General features: G+C 40.2%; 1 protein-coding gene across 1 annotated transcript in view; it reads left to right on the top strand.

The window, feature by feature from the left end:
- The window catches only part of immp1l (inner mitochondrial membrane peptidase subunit 1), a 57,857-nt gene that overhangs the window by 16,033 nt on the left and 23,337 nt on the right, over positions 1–18,487 (top strand). Inside the window, exon 2 of the mRNA XM_039749594.1 lies at positions 14,290–14,350. The gene's annotated coding sequence lies outside the window, so the exon portion shown is untranslated. The remainder of the gene's footprint in view (positions 1–14,289; positions 14,351–18,487) is intronic.

Here is an 18,487-nt window from a genome sequence, read left to right as displayed (position 1 = left end):
TCTCACTTTCAGTCTGGTGTTAGTAAAAATGATATTTACATTTTTAAAACTGAATTGCTAATTTTCTACTTTGCTTTATATTACTCCAGAATTTTTGTTTTACATTAACATCTGATTTGGTCAGACTTGAATGCAAGAATGTAACTTTGACCTTGCTGTATCCTTGTTTAAAGATGTCATAATAAGATACACTTTTTATAAAGTGATATTTCATTGTTATGGTTCACAAAAAATTGAAATATTTTGCAGTGAGAGCAGTATTAAGGGGGACATAGTTATGGATAGTGTACATATTACATTGAATATATCTTAAAAATACTCATGCATATGTTTACTTGCCAACTGACATACTATGATGTAAGCAACTTGTTTAACTAACATTTTTTTAGTATACACTAGCGACTGGGAGCCTGTTTGAATTGGGATACAAATTCTACGTTTGTGAAATCCATACTTTCTCTGCAAAAAATTATTTGTTTTTTTAAGTCCTTGAAATGATTTTGTTATCATGGCACTGATTTGTGCTTAAAATAGACCTTTTTGGCCAATGTAATGAAGAGGTTCCTGTTTAAACTGGGCTGCGAGATGTGAACTCAGCTCTTCAGCGCTCCTCAATTAATTTTTTCCGGCAAACAAATTTTTTAAAACAAACCGTATTCTACGACTCTAATAAGAGTCGAAGAAATAATTTTGTTGGCGTGGTTATTTTAGATCTGAAATCGGCTAAAATGTAAACAATGACCATTGTTAATACCCAGCTGTCATTACTCAGTTTGCCAATAGATGTCATAAGGACGGATGCCAAAACTGAACTGCCCAAAGATAGATTTCGACGTACCAAGCAAATGGCGATACGTTATAAATTACTTACGGTTTCGTAGCTGTCGTAGGGTTTAAGTCAATCGACGATGTTAGTCCTGGAAAGTATGCCCCACCAAACCAACGTTCCAAAAAATAACTGAACTTACTGTTATCTGCTCGAACCTACACCGACTTACTATAAGGACTGGGGACTGGGCAGTCTAATGGTCTGGAATCCCTACAGATTTTATTTTTTTCTCCAGCAGTCTGGAGTTTTTTTTGTTTTTTCTGTCCACCCTGGCCATTGGACCTTTACTCTTATTCTATGTTAATTAATGTTGACTTATTTTATTTTCTTACTTTTGCTTTTATTTTTCTATTCTTTATTATGTAAAGCACTTTGAGCTACTGTTTGTATAAAAATGTGCTATATAAATAAATGTTGTTGTTGTTATACTCGGCCATCCAGCGTCGTCACTGAAGCATTCGAACATTCTTAGCCAATCATGCAATACTGCGTCCACGTTTGCCACGTTATGTTCTAACTACAAAGGCAGAGTCCCATTGCATGGTTCTAACTTGTATTGAGTTGAGGTATTGACGCGAACACCATACATACGGATAGTATCAAATTATATATAAGGATTATTCATATTTCTGAAAACTTCATGACCCCAGTCAAAAGTGCTTGTATCTTTTTAGTTTTATTTGTATTTGAAATATATATATACATTCCCCTCCAGAAGCATTGGAACAGAAAGGCCAATTAATTTGTTTTTGCAGTGAACTGAAGACATTTGTGTGTGAGATGTTATGGATGTAGCTTTTTGTTTTCATATGTACTGTATTTTATATTTCTGAAATTGCATCTCTAAAGAGTTCCAGTATGTAATTAAAATTTTTAACTAATGATATGTTTTGATTAATATAAAAGGATATGTTCTGTATTTTTCAAGTCAAAGTTATTTCTTCATTATCATGGTATACATTAATTTTCTAAATGAAATTAAGTTCTAAAGTGAATCATTTTTAATCTTTCTAAAAAATACCCTGCCTGTTTCTACATTTTAAATTGGGGCTAAAAGGGTGGAAATCCAGATGTAAAAACAAAAGCTTTAAAACTTACCAAATACGTTCACCTTGAAACTGGAAAGGTTTCAAATTATTTGTACAGATACATAAAACATACAGATATGCTCATTTTCAGCTGAATCAACTTAGCATAGCCACGTAATGACAATTTTCCCTTAAACTCATTTTTTAAATGTAAAAAAAAATATGAATTTTAAGTAAAGTCAGCCTAAGTGCCATTGGGCATGGGAAGGCACTATATAAATAAAATGTATCATTATTATTACTATTATTATTAACATTATTGGGCAATGGCAGTATACTGTAGAATTATATACAGTATTGTGGTCCTCTTAATTAAATCAATGAAATCCATTTATGTTGTATATGTACAAATTATACTTCTTAATGTCAGTTGTATTAGAAATAGATATGTATGGCCTTAAAACCTATTCATTTTGAGTAAAGTCAATTTAAATTAGCAGAATAATAACAACATACCCTAAATTACATCCAAGAAACAGCTTGATCCATTTCTTGTTAAATTTGGCATGTACAAATTTTGATAATTTTTTTTTGTTGTTAAAGCCAAAATGCATAATTACTGCCTGTAGCTGCGTTTTCCCAAAATTACCAAAGTTCTGCAGCTTCAACTCAAAAATGGGATTCAACAAAAGCCTGACGCGCAGAAATGATTCCACAGACAAAATATCTTTGTTTTTAAAAGTTTAGTTAAGTTTCAAAGTAAAATAGTTCATACAAAAAAAGACAATTAAAATAGCAAAAAAGGAAAAATTAATGTTAAGAAAAGTTCAATTCTAAGCTTAATCTTGTTACATCTCAAATTGTTATTATTTACTTAACATTTCTGAACCATTTCAAAATGTTTTAGAACCATTTCTAAACAGTCAGAAAACTTTATGCTTATCCCATTTCTAACTTGAAATGAGTCTTTTAAGTCCCTATGTACTGGGACCTGTTTTAAACAACAACTGAGCTTATCACACTGTTTCTCAGTTACAGTAAGAAGGTGCGATCTCTTGCTAACTCAAAGGGGGAAAAGACTATACCATAAGTTATAACTATGAAAGAAATGTATGTTCTTTTCAAATTAAGCAAACATTGATATGAGTTTAACTCAAAACTTCAACCACTGCCATCTTGTACTGTATGACCATTCTGTCTCAGTCTTGGATTGTGTGGCCTTATGTGACTTAATTACAGTTTCATCTAATTTTTATTAGTTTCTATTTAAACCGGAATTTTCCAACCCGTGGGCCGTGGCAGCATTGGAGGTGGGTAATTGCCAATCCCAGGCAAAAATCTGACCCCATCTTAACCAAAAAAGCAGTAGTAGCATAGCAGGAGGATAGCAGCCAATCCTGAATGACCTCTTCAACTCCTGCACTAATGAACCTGCTTGATTCACCAAGGAGGAAGAGCATTGGTGATCATGCTTGATTCATCTAACACTCTGACTCTCTGGTTACTGCGTGGTACTCCAGCTCCCTGCTGTGATGATTTTGCTCAATTCGAAGAGGAGGAGAGGGTGGGTTGTGCTCAGTTCAAAGAGGGGGAGCTGATAGGTTGCACTAAATTCACAGAGAAGATCCAACCTCGTGGGTTGCAAATAAAATGTCATTTGAAGAACTGGGTTGTGTCATGACAATGGTTGGGAAACAGTGAAATTATGTAAGACCTTTCATACTGTATACTTTATTTAGTATTCAGTGTTTTGGTTTAAATAATTAATCTTGTGCAATTAACCAGATTACAGGTTTTTTTTTAAAAAATGTCTTAACACTGCTTCAAAATAAACAAGGCTGTCTCTGTTAAAAACATGGGTGACTAAAGTTACCAATGGTAAAATTATGCATTAGGATGAGTATCAGTTTAGGGCTTTATTTTATACTTATATTGCTAAACTTGCTTTAAACTCTTGTAACAGCTAATCAAGTACAAATGTTTAACAGACAAATGTATATTTAGGTGAATGTGTAAGACCAATCTTGTCACTGATCTAACATACTGTATATATTGCCTGTAATAGGTTAAATACATTTAATTTACTGTATATAAGTGCATATTATTTCAGTTGACTTTGGTATAGCACTATTCACTGAGTGCAGGTTTAGAGCACTGTAACAACTTCACAAGTAAAATGCAATAAAAGACTTTACAAATTACTAATTACATATTGCATATGTGTAAAGATACAGACTTGTTTAAACACACTGTAAAAGAAAACAGTTTCAAACTGATTAACAGTTTTGTTAAATAGAACTTAGCAATATCTGTCCATTTATATTATTATTTAACTATCATCAGTTGATAATGGAGTGGAGGAAACCCTGCTAACCCTGTAATACTTCATTTGATAAAGACTTTTTATGTCTAATAACACTTAATAACAAATATAATTAAATTATGCATTTCTTTGCATAAGTAACTTTTCTTTCTTTATAATTCTGTTTTCTTTTTTGTATATATTTTAATTTTATTGAATTTTTTAAAATCAAATAACACTCCATACACATAACTCGAGTTTTACAAAAAGAAAAAAAAAAAAAGAAAAAGGTTCTAAAGAAATCAACCCCCACCGCTGAGAAAGAGAACTAGGCCAGCAGTGTAGTAAAGACAAATGAGGGGAGAGAACCTACTTCCTCAATTTAAATGCTTATTCTAAAATGTTATTGATTAGATCCTGCCAGGTTTTGAATAAGTTTTGTACAGATCCTCTAAGTATTTAACATCAGTTACCCACTGACTTAGAATAGGTGAGTTAGGATTCTTCCAATTGAGCAAGATAAGTCTACGTGCCAATAGTGTAGTGAAGGCAATCACAGTTTGTTTGTCCTTCTCCACTTTAAGCCCATCTGGAAGAACACCAAACACAGCTGTTAGTGGATTAGGAGGGATTGTGACATCTAAGCTGTCTGAAAGGCATTTAAAGATTTTGGCCCAAAATGATGTTAATTTTGGTGCAGGCACAAAACGTGACCCAGTGATGCCGGAGCTTGATTAAAGCGTTCACAGGTTGGATCTTGCCCTGGAAACTTTTATTTTTTATTTTATTTTTTTTATTTTTATTAATTTTATTACAATCCATACAAAGCAATCAAGTTTTTACAAAAAGAAAAATTGAACTAAGAACAGATCGATCCCCACCCCTGAGAGAGACAGCAAGCCAAACGGCGTTACATTTAAGGCTTGTAAACATACCTAAATTAATAAATTCTCTGTGCTTTATGAACTTATTTTAAAATATTATTGATTAGATCCTGCCATGTTTTGAAAAAAGTCTGTAGAGATCCTCTAACTGAGTATTTGATTTTTTCCAACTTCAAATAATATAACACATCGGTTTCCCACTGACTTAAAAGAGGAGAGTTTGGGTTCTTCCAGTTTATCAGAATAAGTCTGCGTGCCAAAAGTGTAGTGAATGCAATCACAATTTGTTGGTCTTTCTCCACTTTAAGCCCCTCTGGAAGAACCCCAAACACAGCTGTTAATGGGTTAGGAGGGATTGTGAGTCCAAGGCTGTCTGAGAGGTAATCAAAATTTTTTGTCCAGAATAATGTTAATTTGGTGCAGGTCCAGAACATGTGACCTAGTGAGGCTGGGACTTGGTTGCAACATTCGCAGGTTGGATCATGCCCTGGAAACATTTTGGAGAGTTTAAATCGAGACAGATGTGCTCGATATATAATTTTAAGTTGTATAATTGTATGCTTTGCGCATATGGAGCTCGAGTGAATTCTGTGCATTGCTACTTTCCACTCCTTTTCTGATATATTAATTGAGAGATCTTTTTCCCAGTGTCCTCTTGGATCTTTGATAGGGAGGGTGTGGTGGATTGCCGGCATTTTACTCCGGCCCTCACCCCTGGCCGCTAGGAGGAGCTCTCCCGAGAGCATATACGGGCCCCGAATTCCAGCAGGGCCTCATGGACTATGTAGTTTTTATACACAGCCCTGCTGGATACCTTGGGGGCCACTGGGAGTCACTGTCGGGAGGCCAATGGACTCATTTGGGCACCATGACCCGGAAGTTCATCACAGGAAGAACGACGGGCTTCCGGGGTGAAGAAAAGTACTGTTTACCCTGACCTGGAAGGAATAAGGACTTGTGGAACTGTTGGGCAGAAAGACTTCCGAGTCAGGAGGAATAAAAGGACTCTGGGAACTCCCAGACACTGAGCTGAGCTGGGTGGTAGGAGGGCAACACGTCTGGGAGTGGAGGATTGTGATTATTATTGATTTGTTATTTTTATTGTGGTTTATGAATAGTGTGGAGTGGAGGGTGCTTGGTGCCCATTATTATAATAAAAAGAATAATTGTAGCACTTTTACCAGGTGTTTGGCGTGGTACCTGAGGGTTCAAGGGAGCACTACTGCCCCTACTACGACACTGGCGTAGTCGGCAGGATTCTCTGGCCGTCCGTTGGCAGGGGACCTGCATTTAAAACAAATTTTGTGTACGCAGACGACCCTAAGAAGGTCCGCTTGAACGTCCGAAGGTAGAAACGCTACCCTCTACAAAGAGCGCTGCAATAGAAAGCCTGTCTAGACCTCGGTACGCAATGGGGAAAAAATCTGGGAGGAAGAATGAGGATCGCCCAAAGGAACAGCCCCTAGATGATGCCATGAGTATGTGGACCTACCTGACGGGAAGCGAGGAAGACCGGATAATAATTGAAGCCGAAAGGGCCCGTGCGTTAAGGCAGCAGGAAGGCCGCCAGACATCGGACACGCCGGACTGCCTAAATGGACTAGGGAAACGTCCTATAAATAGAAAGGTACGTGCCGGAGAAACGCCCGATACGCCGGGATATTATTATTCATATTTTGCAGGAGCCGGTCTCTTCGTTTCTGACGACGAGTCAGAGATGTACTTTCCATCTAGGCAAGATGGCCGCGATGACGAAGAGGCTAGCCCGTCTAGGTATCGAAAACGGGGGATCCCATTCGACAAAGAGAGTCATGTGACCTATCCCGGATCAGGCTGGGATCACCTGAAGGATGACGGTCGATCATATGACCATGAAGGTCGCCTTCTATTCGTCGAAAGTGGGCACGTGATTTCCCCAGACGGATTATGGGAAGGAGAAGGTCGGCAGCAGTACGGAGGTGAGGTCAGCGTTCCCTCGATGGAATCGAGCTCCCTGAAGGGGAAGGGGAGGCAGGCGAAGCAGCACCAGCTGTATTTAAAAGTAATGAGGGACGGGACGTGACTGAACGATCCGCCGACAAAATAGAAAAGGCGGATCGCAGTCGTCCAGTCGCGCCACCCCGGCCCTCTAAAAGAAACTCCAAATCCCAAGAGCCTTTGCAAGACCCAGCCGAGCACGTGCCAGGAGCGGACGTGCTTATTGGCTCCCGGCCGGTAGGAAAGGAAAAAGTGGAAGTAAAATTACCTACGGCCGAATTAAATGATAAAATAGAATTGCGGGATCTCGAGAAATTGCTCGAGCCCATATGTGCTTTATTACAGACATTAATAAACATTAAAAATCAAGTGGAAGAGTTGGGAGCGGCGCAAGCACGCTAAAAAGGATATGGGATTATCTACAGCGTTTTGGTCGGGAGGCTCCAGTCATGATCGATGCGGGAATACAGGTAAGTCCGGCCCGTATCGTACAGTATAAAGGGACACAGTGCGAACCGGCACCGTGGTTAATAAGTAGCGGGTGTCAAAGCACAGTGTGCCCGACAAGAGAGTGGGGCGTGATGACAGACGGGGCGTGGGAAGCACCGATCGTACCGGTACAGCTGAACAGTGCTGTTACCTGGAGCGATGCGGCGCTGATGACACCGCCTCCAAAAAAACACAAATCAATGGGCGTACAGACAGCAAAGGGGCTCTCTCTTTATGGTGAGAGTCCCCAGCTGTATCCAAGCCCCAGAGTAAACAGGAGATCCTCAAAGTAAAGCGCAGGTCTCCTGACAAGATGGGGAAAAGAATCGAGAGCTGCGAGGCAGCTGTAAAACCCTCCTTAGCGGGGGAAAGGGTGGAGCTGACAGAATTCCCGAGATGTTTCAGGTCTCGGGAAGAGAGACAACCAGGAGGGGCCGGCGGTGCTACAAGTGTCGGCAACCAGGACACGTGTGGCGAGATTGTTCCCGGAGGACAGGGGAGCGGTGGGATAGAAGATACACCGTTCCCCCAAGGTTCGCCGGGAGGTTTAAACAATACGGCCAAGGTCCGGATGACGCGTCCTCCTGGAGGAGGATGTCCCTCGCGGGGATCGACGCTCCGCCCCAGTTGTCGTCGCTAAGGGGGGGGAAATGTGGTGGATTGCCGGCATTTTACTCCGGCCCTCACCCCCTGGCCGCTAGGAGGAGCCTCCGAGCATATATGGGCCCCAATTCCAGCAGGGCCTCATGGACTATGTAGTTTTTATACACAGCCCTGCTGGATACCTTGGGGGCCACTGGGAGTCGCTGTCGGGAGGCCAATGGACTTATTTGGGCACCATGACCCGGAAGTTCGTCACAGGAAGAGCGACGGGCTTCCGGGGTGAAGAAAAGTACTGTTTACCCTGACCCGGAAGGAATAAGGACTTGTGGAACTGTTGGGCAGAAAGACTTCCGGGTCAGGAGGAATAAAAGGACTCTGGGAACTCCCAGACACTGAGCTGAGCTGGGTGGTAGGAGGGCAACTCGTCTAGGAGTGGAGGATTGTGATTATTATTGATTTGTTATTGTTATTGTGGTTTATGAATAGTGTGGAGTGGAGGGTGCTTGGTGCCCATTATTATAATAAAAAGAATAATTGTAGCACTTTTACCAGGTGTTTGGCATGGTACCTGAGGGTTCAAGGGAGCACTACTGCCCCCTACTGCGACAAGGGATTGTAAAATGATTTTAGATTTCAATGATGTAAAATTCAATTCCACCCGGGGGAGTAAATGCTAACATTAATTTTATTTTAATTTTTTTCATTTTTGTTACTATTTAATTTAATATTGTTTCTTTGTATCAGTATACTGCTGCTGGATTATGTGAATTTCCCCTTGGGTTTAATAAAGTATCTATCTATCTATCTATCAATCTATCTATATTGTAGAGATGGAGTCTAAGTCCTTGAGATTGAGCAATATTTTTTCCAACATGGATGAGGGTGAAAGATGAGGAAAATGTGGAAGGTTCTGTTTAACAAAGCTTATGATTTGAAGATAGTGAAAGAAATGTGTAGCTGGAATGTTAAATTTGGAATGTAATTGTTCATAGGATGCAAAGACGTTGTCTATATAAAGATCTCTAAGCAAGTTAATTCCAAATTTTTCCAGATATTAAAACTGCATATGTTTGTGAAGGTTGAAAGAGGTGGTTCTCTTGCAGAGGTGCCACAGATAGAAGCTTCTCCATCTTAAAATGCTTTCTACATTGGTTCCAGATTCTAAGTGAGTGGAGCACAATTGGGTTATTAGTATATTGCAGATAGCGTGTGTTTATTGGAGCACAGAGCAAGGAATACAAAGAAGTAGTGCAGGATTTTACTTCTATTGCGGTCCAAGCCTGTGTATGTTCTTCTATTTGTGTCCAGGTTCTTATCCTGTATATTTGCTGCCCAGTAATAAAACTGGAAGTTAGGTAGAGCCATGCCGCCTTCTGCCTTTTGTCTTTGTAGGGTCGCTCTTTTGATGCGTGGATGTTTTGAATTCCAAATAAATGAGGTTATTGTTGAATCTAATTGCTTAAAGAATGATTTATTAATGTATATTGGGATGTTTTGAAATAAAAAGGAGTTTAAGAAGAATATTCATCTTAACAGTGTTAATTCTTCCAGCTAGTGTGAGATGAAGGGTTGACCATCTATGCAAGTCTTGTTTAATTTTTTCCATGCAGCAGCAAAATTTTGTTGATAAGAGCTTTATGTTTACTTGTGATGTTTACCCTAGGTATTTAAACTGTTCTGCAATGATAAAAGGTAGGGTATCTAATCTAATATTATACGCTTGAGAATTCACTGGAAAGAGTACACTTTTATTCAGATTAATTCTGAGACCAGAGATCTTTTGAAATTCTGTGAGTGCTGCTAAGACTGCAGGCACAGAATTTTCTGGGTCCGATATATACAGTACCATGTCATCTGCATATAATGAGATTTTCTGTTCCAGTCCTTCTCTGCTAATCCCCTTTATCTGATCAGTATTTCGACAATGTATTGCCAGTGGTTCAATGGCAATGCAAACAGCAGCAGTGACAAGGGCATCCTTGTCTAGTGCCACGTTCTAGTTTAAAGTAGTCTGAGCAAATGTTGTTGATGCAAACTGAAGCTTCTGGGTTAGTATACAGTAATTTAATCCATGCACAAATGTTGGGCCAAACCCAAACTTCTCCAATGTAGTAAAAGGTATTTCCATTCAATCATGTCGAATGCTTTTTCTGCATCCAATGATAATAATATTTCTGGGGTGTTTGATTTAGTTGGTGAGTATATTACATTAAACAGGCTCGAAGATTTGAAGATAAGTGCGGCCCCTAATAAATCCAGTTTGGTCTTGTGATATTACGAGGGAGCACTTTCTCCATCCTTCTAGCTATGATTTTAGAGAGTATTTTAACGTCGTTATTCAGAAGTGAAATTGGTCTGTATGATGCACATTGTAATAAATCCTTATTTTGTTTTGGAAAGACAGTGATTAGTGCTTGGCGAAAGGTTTGTGGAAGAGATTGGTTATCTCTGGCTTCTGTAAATGTTGCTAATAGGAGGGAGCTAGCTGAGCGGAGAATTTCTTGTAAAACTCTGCAGGGTAGCCATCAGGGCCTGCTGCTTTCCACCTTGGAGTGACTTTATAGCATCTAGTAATTCTGATAATGCAGAGGTTTATCAAGTTCCTCCACACTAAAAGCGTCTATTTGTGGTATCTGTAATGTATCCAGAAATGCATTAGATTGTGTATTGTCTTCTTTAAACTCAGTAGTATATAGGGATTTATAGTAGTCTCTGAAAGTGTGCATTATATTTTTGTGTTCGATGATTTTATCTCCGTTCGTGTTAGTGATTACGAGATTGCGTTGCACTTCTTGCTTGTGAATTTGTTGAGCTAAAAGCTTATTAGCTTTCTCCATGTTCATAGTAATGATGTCTGGATTTGTAAATTAGTTGTTCAGTTTCTTTAGTTGTCAAGAGGTTTAATTCTGAATGTAGAGCCTGCCTCCTCCTATGTAGAGTCTCGCTTGGTAGTCTGGCATGTTCTTCATCTATTTTAGTAATTTCGCTTTTATCTCTGCTACTTTCTTGGCTCGGATTTATTTCTGTGGGAAAGATATGAGATAATCTGTCCTCTTAAGAAGGCCTTAAGAGTTTCCCAGAGTATTCCTGCAGAGATCTCGGGATGTATTTGTCTCTAGAAAGAATTTGATTTGTTTGGATATAAATTCAGTACAATTCTCGTCAGCTAATAGAAGCGGGTTGAGGCCATCTGCGGGTGAGTGTATGGGGCTTAGTAATTTTAGCTCCAAGATCATAGGTGCATGGTCAGAAATAACAATAGCATCGTATTTGCAAGATTTAATCTTAGGCAAGAAGTTATTGTCTATAAAGAAGTAATCAATCCTTGAGTAGCAATGATGTACTGGTGAGTAGAAAGAATATGTTCTTGAATTTGGGTTTAAAAACCTCCAGGGATCTGATAAGTTGTGATCAGTTATAAACTTTGTAATTATCTTTGCGGTGTTAGATGCGTTCCCCTGTGGAGGAAGTCCTATCTAAAAGTGGATTTAGAACACAATTAAAGTCCCAGCCATTATAACTTTATGAGTGTTCAGATTGGGAATGGATGCAAATAAATTTTGTATAAATTCCTTATCATCAACATTAGGTGCATAAACATTTATCAAAATCATTTTACAGTTAGATAAGTCTCCCATGACCATTACATATCTCCCTTCAGGATCCAATACTACATCTGATGCTACAAATGGTACTGTTCTATGTATGAGAATTCCCACACTTCTAGTTTTGGAACATTTGGCCAGTCCAGTCTTTTGCAGCTGGAACTGATCCTTGCTTAGTAAGTGGGTTTCCTGTAAAAATACTATTTTAGCATTTAGACCTGTTAGGTGAGAGAGTACTTTCTTTCTCTTTAATTCGTGATTCAGGCCTTTAACATTCCAGCTTACGAAGTTAACTGTCCCATCATGGAGACACTGATTCTGAGTTTTTGATGTCATTTTATAGTCTTAACTGGAAGTGAGACAGTTTAGGTCTTAATTTCCTATTTCCCCTAGAGTTGTTGCCATGCAGCTTATTATTACGTTGATAGTTATAATTATAAAGATTGAGAGGATAGATTAGGTATAGATCAAGCCTGCTCTCTTTCTCTCCCCCCCTTAACCCCCACCCTCCCTTTTTGCCTCCCCAAGTGAGGCTAAAACCCACTTCACACAGTCCCAGTCCTCTGACATACCCAGAGACAGAGCACGTCCAAAGCAAAACAAGCCCCATGCAGTGGCGCTTTAGGGTTAAAAGATAGAGATATCTGTTACCAATATAGTCTTTAAAAAAAAAAGAATTTTGCACTTAAAATATATATATAGACTTCAGCAATTTTAGTGCATTAAGATGATACACCCAGATAATAAACCCGGAGGATGGTGTTAAAAATGTGTCCAAAATAAGCATAACAAGTCTTAATGCAGTAATAGCAATAACAATAAACCAAGGGTATGATATTGAACAGTCTCGTTTAGGGTAGAGATGAAATAATTAGAAAAAAAAAAAAGAAAAAAGAAAAATAATTAAGCACAATAAAACATAAACAGATAGCGCCCTAGTAATACTAAGTAATAATGAGAATATATGCTGATAAAAACCCGTATTTTAAAAAATAGATCAGACAGTAGATTATTAATCCTTGCTTTATCATTAACCGCCATGACTCACTATTATGTATCAGAATAGTCCCGGGATCAGCTTTCTTAATTCCTTTTCTGCTTCTTCCTTGCTAGCGAAGACATAGAATTGACCCTGCCATTCCACTTTCAGTTTTGCTGGATACAAGAGGCTGTATTTGACGCTGGCTTGCCGTAACCGCTGTTTAATGTTGTAGAAGGCTGCGCGTTTAGTAGCTGTTGCTGGAGAGAAGTCAGGAAGATACGAATGTGGTTATTTTCATATATAATATCTTCCTTGTTTCTGAGGAGTGCCATCACCTCTAGCTTAAATGATAATCGTTCAAAACGAACTATAAAAGATCTTGGTCGGGTCTAACGGTGTTTGATCCATACGCGTAAGCGCTGCTATCTCAGATTCTGCTTTAAAGTCGTCCCTGATTATTTTAGAAAAAAGTTCAGCTGCGAATTTCACAGGGTTTGAACTTTCTCGATTCTCAGGCAGACCTTCAATTCTGACATTATACCTTCTACTCCCATCTTCCAAAGCAGCCAGTCTGTCTCCCAGTTTTTCTCCGAGGTTTTTGCATTCGGAGCTGACATTTACTGCTTTTTCTCGGCACTGGCAGCTAAATTTTCGGCCATTTCAATCCGATTCGTGAATGTCTCCTTGAGATCCTCCAATTGATCAGTAAGTGTGCTCAGTTTAAACGAGTTTTCCTGAATGCGCTCTTCAATTTTACCCAGCACCTGTCGAAGCTCAAGTTGCACCTCTTGACGCAGCCTTTCATTTGCCTTTTTGGACAATTTTAAACGAGAGGGATGTGCTCAATATATAATTTTAAGTTGAATAATTATATGCTTTGTGTATATGGAGCTCAAGTTAATTCTCTGCATTGCTAATTTCCACTCTTTTTCTGAAATATTGAGTAAGAGATCCTTTTCCCACTTTTCTCTTGGATCTTTGTAAGGGAGAGACTGTAAAATAGTTTTTACATTACAGAAATGCTGCCTGAGTCCTTGAGACTGAGCAATATTTTTTCCGGTATAAAGGTAGGTGGGAGGTGAGGAAAATTGGACAGGTTCTGTTTAACAAAGTTTCAAATTTGAAGGTAGTGAAAGAAATGTGTTGCTGGTAAGTTAAATTTGTAGTGTAATTGTTCGTAGGATGCAAAAACGTCTATGTACAGATCTCTAAGTGACCGATTTAATCCCAGGTGTTTTCCAGGTATATAATTCAGTTTTCTTGTATTTGTTCCAAGCTTCATGCTTACCTTTATCTAAAGAAACATTATTATCATTAAATAATCTGTTAATTACAAAAAGGTTTAACTTTTTGACAGGCACTTGGGAGATAAGTCTGTCCGGTCCATTTTTGGTCCATTTGGTTCTCAGCCTAAGCTGAGCAAGGATGTTAAGGAATGTGCTAGTATACTGATTATATCACAGCATTGGATTCTGGTGTTTCTAATCATAGGGAGTACATGATGGAAAATATTTTAATTCTGTTTATCTTTCTTTTTGCTTTTCCATTTATTAATTTATTTGTATTTTTCTATATGCTTTCTCATTACAGATCATAGTTTTCAAGTTTGACTGAAAATTGTCATCAACCATGTGGATTCTGTTTTGAAAAGGTAAGTATTGAACAAAGCAACACTGATGCAAGAAAGCAAAGCAATTGTTTTTAATACTTCAGCTGTAGCCTTGTTGTCTACTTGAAAATACTGACCGCAGTACCATCATCAACAACAACAACATTTATTTATATAGCACATTTTCATACAATAAAAAATGTAGCTCAAAGTGCTTTACAAAATGAAGAATAGAAAAATAGAAGACACAATAAAAAATAAAAATAAGTCAACATTAATTAACATAGAATAAGTAAGGTCCGATGGCCAGGGTGGACAAAAAAAACAAAAAACTCCGGACGGCTGGAGAAAAAAACATCTGCAGGGATTCCAGACCAAGAGACCGCCCAGTCCCCTCTGGGCAATCTACCTAACATAAATGAAACAGTCCTCTTTGTATTTAGGGTTCTCATGGAAGGACTTGATGATGATGGTCACGTAGACTTCTGGCTTTCAGTTCATCAATGTTGGAGCATCATGATGCTTTGAGTAGGTGGTGGTGGCGCAGGCCACCACCACAAAGAAACCGAAAAAAGAAACAGAAAAGAGAGTTGGGGTCAGTACGGATTTTAGAGCCACTATGAGTAGTTATTATGATGAATTGAACATACAGAGTATCAGGTTTAAGTTTAAGTGAAGTTAGGAGAAAGCCATGTTAAAGTAATGTGTTTTAAGCAGTGTTCTAAAGTGCTCTGCTGTATTAGCCTGGCGAATTCCTATTGGCAGGCTATTCCAGATTTTAGGTGCATAACAGCAGAAGGCCACCTCACCACTTCTTTTAAGTTTAGATTTTGGAATTCTAAGGAGACACTCATTTAAGGATCTAAGGTTACGATTTGGAATATAAGGTGTCAGACATTCCGATATATAAGATGGAGTGAGATTATTCAAGGCTTTATAAACCATAAGCAGAATTTTAAAGTCAATCTTGAATGACACAGGTAACTACTGTAGTGACATCAAAACTGGAGAGATGTGCTCGGATTTTCTTTTCCTAGTTAGGATTCTAGCAGCTGCATTCTGCACTCGTTGCAAATGATTTATGTCTTTTTGGGTAGTCCTGAGAGGAGTGCGTTACAGTAATCTAGTCGACTGAAAACAAAAGCGTGAATTAATTTCTCAGTATCTTTCAATGATATAAGAGGTCTAACTTTTGCTGTGTTTCTTAAGTGAAAAAGTGCTGTCCTAGTGGTCTGATGAATATGCGATTTAAAATTCAGAATACAGTCAACAGTTACCCCTAAGTTTTTTACTTCCGTCTTAACTTTTAATCCTAATGCATCAAGTTTATTTCTGATAACCTCATTGAATCCATTATTTCCAATTACTAAAATTTCAGTTTTCTCTTTATTTAGTTTGAGAAAATTACTATTCATCCATTCAGAAATACCAGTAAGACATTGTGTTAGTGAATCGAGAGAGTCGGAGTCATCAGGTGCTATTGATAAGTACAGCTGTGTGTCATCAGCATAGCTGTGGTAGCTCACGTTGTAACCTGAAAGAATCTGACCTAACGGAAGCATATAGATTGAGAAGAGCAGCGTACCCAGGATAGAGCCTTGTGGAACACCATATAGAATATCATGTGTCTTTGAGATGTGATTACCACAACTCACAAAGAATTTTCTCCCTTGCAGGTAGGATTCAAACCAATTTAAGACATTGCCAGAGAGGCCCACCCATTGACTAAGGCGATTTCTAAGAATATTGTGATCAATGGTGTCAAATGCGGCACTCAGATCTAAGCGGATGAGAACAAATAAATGGCCTCTGTCTACATTTACCCGCAAGTCATTTATTACTTTAACGAGTGCAGTTTCTGTGCTGTAATTTGTTCTGAAACCTGACTGAAATTTATCATGAATAGCATGTTTATTGAGGCATAATGACTGCCTTCTCTAGAAGTTTACTTAAGAAGGGCAGGTTAGAGATGGGTCTATAATTTTCAAAAGCAAAGGGGTCAAGATTATTTTTCTTGAGCAGGGGTTTAACTACAGCAGTCTTAAGACAGTCTGAGAAGACCCCCGTATCTAATGACGAATTTACTATGTCAAGAATATTGTCAATTAGCACGCCTGATACTTCTTTGATAAACCTTGTTGGTATTGGGTCAAGGACGCAGGTGGAGGGTTTCAGTTGAGAGATTATACTATGTAATTCAGGTAAATCTATCCTGGTGAAGGAATTTAATTTGTTTATAATGGAATACCGGGGCTTTGGAGGTTCTGCAGTGTTGGGGAGATATACTATGTTATCTCTAATCTCATTAATTTTTTGATTGAAAAATATAGCAATGTTCTCACAGGTTTCACTGGAAGTATTCTGGAGGCATTCCTTTGTGTTACCTGGGTTTAACAGACAATCAATTGTAGAAAACTCTGGGATTACTAGCATTGTTATTTATAATCTTAGAGAAAAAGAAGCGCCTCTCAATATGGACTGTGTTATTGTATTCTGTTATTTTAACCTTCAATATCTCATAATTGTTGTCCGAGGATTTATGCCCCTGATAGGGCCACCCAAGGCAAACTGGTCCTAGGTGAGGGATGAGACAAAGAGCGGTTCAATAAACCTCTTATGAAGATTAAAACCTTGGGCGACGTTTTCCCTTGCTCGGACGCGGGTCACCGGGGTCCCCCTCTGGAGCCAGGCCTGGAGGTGGGGCTCGATGGCGAGCGCCTGGTGGCCGGGCCTGCACCCATGGGGCTCGGCCGGGCACAGCCTGAAGAGGTATTGTGGTTCCTCCTCCCCATGGGCTCACCACCTATGGGAGGGGCCAAGGAGGTTGGGTGCAGTGTGAGTTGGGTGGTGGCCGAAGGCGGGGACCTTGGCGGTCTGATCCTTGGCTATAGAAACTGGCTCTTGGGACTGGAATGTCACCTCTCTGAAAGGGAAGGAACCTGAGCTAGTGCGCGAGGTCGAGAGGTTCCGGCTAGATATAGTCGGACTCACCTCGACGCACAGCTTGGACTCTGGAACCAATCTCCTTGAGAGGGGCTGGACTCTCTACCACTCTGGAGTTGCCCCTGGGGAGAGGCGCCGAGCAGGTGTGGGCATACTTATTGCCCCCCGACTCGGAGCCTGTGCATTGGGGTTTACCCCGGTGGACGAGAGGGTGGCTTCCCTCCGCCTTCTTGTGGGGGGAAGGGTCCTGACTGTTGTTTGTGCGTATGCCAACAGCAGTTTGGAGTATCCACCCTTTTGGAGTCTCTGGAGGGTTGCTAGAGGGCATACCTTCTGGGGATTCCCTCGTTTTGCTGGGAGACTTCAATGCTCACGTGGGCAATGACAGTGAGACCTGAAAGGGCGTGATTGGGAGGAATGGCCCCCCTGATCTGAACCCGAGCGGTGTTTTGTTATTGGACTTCTGTGATCGTCATGGATTGTCCATAACGAACACCATGTTCAAGCATAAGGGTGTTCATATGTGCACTTGGCGACTTTGTGGTCGTGTCGTCGGACTTGCGGCCATATGTCTTGGACACTCGGGTGAAGAGAGGGGCGGAGCTGTCAACTGATCACCACCTGGTGGTGAGTTGGCTTCGATGGTGGGGGAAGATGCCGGTCAGACCTGGTAGGCCCAAACGTGTTGTGAGGGTCTGCTGGGAATGGCTGGCAGAGTCCCCTGTCAGAAGTAGCTTCAACTCCCACCTCCGGCAGAACTTCAACCACGTCCCGAGGGAGGTGGGGGACATTGAGTCCGAATGGGCCATGTTCCGTGCCTCTATTGTTGAGGTGGCTGACCGGAGCTGTGGCCGCAAGGTGGTCGGTGCCTGTCGTGGCGGCAATCCCCGAACCCGTTGGTGGACACCAGCGGTGAGGGATGCCGTCAAGCTGAAGAAGGAGTCCTATAGGACTTTTTTGTCCTGTGGGTCTCTGGAGGCAGCTGATAGGTACCGGCAGGCCAAGCGAACGCGGCCGGTTGTTGCTGAGGCAAAACTCGGGCATGGGAGGAGTTTGAGAGGCCATGGAGAGCGACTTTCGACGGCTTCGAGGAGATTCTGGTCCACCGTCCGGCGTCTCAGGAGGGGAAGCAGTGCAGTGTCAACACCGTATATGGTGGGGATGGTGCGCTGCTGACCTCGACTTCGGGACGTTGTGGGTTGGTGGGAGGAGTACTTCAAGACCTCCTCAATCCCA

Source organism: Polypterus senegalus, chromosome 1, assembly GCF_016835505.1.
Source record: "Polypterus senegalus isolate Bchr_013 chromosome 1, ASM1683550v1, whole genome shotgun sequence".
In the NCBI taxonomy this organism is placed as follows: domain Eukaryota; kingdom Metazoa; phylum Chordata; class Cladistia; order Polypteriformes; family Polypteridae; genus Polypterus; species Polypterus senegalus.
Note: the sequence above shows the minus strand (reverse complement) of the source record. Positions and strands in the feature narration are given on the sequence as shown.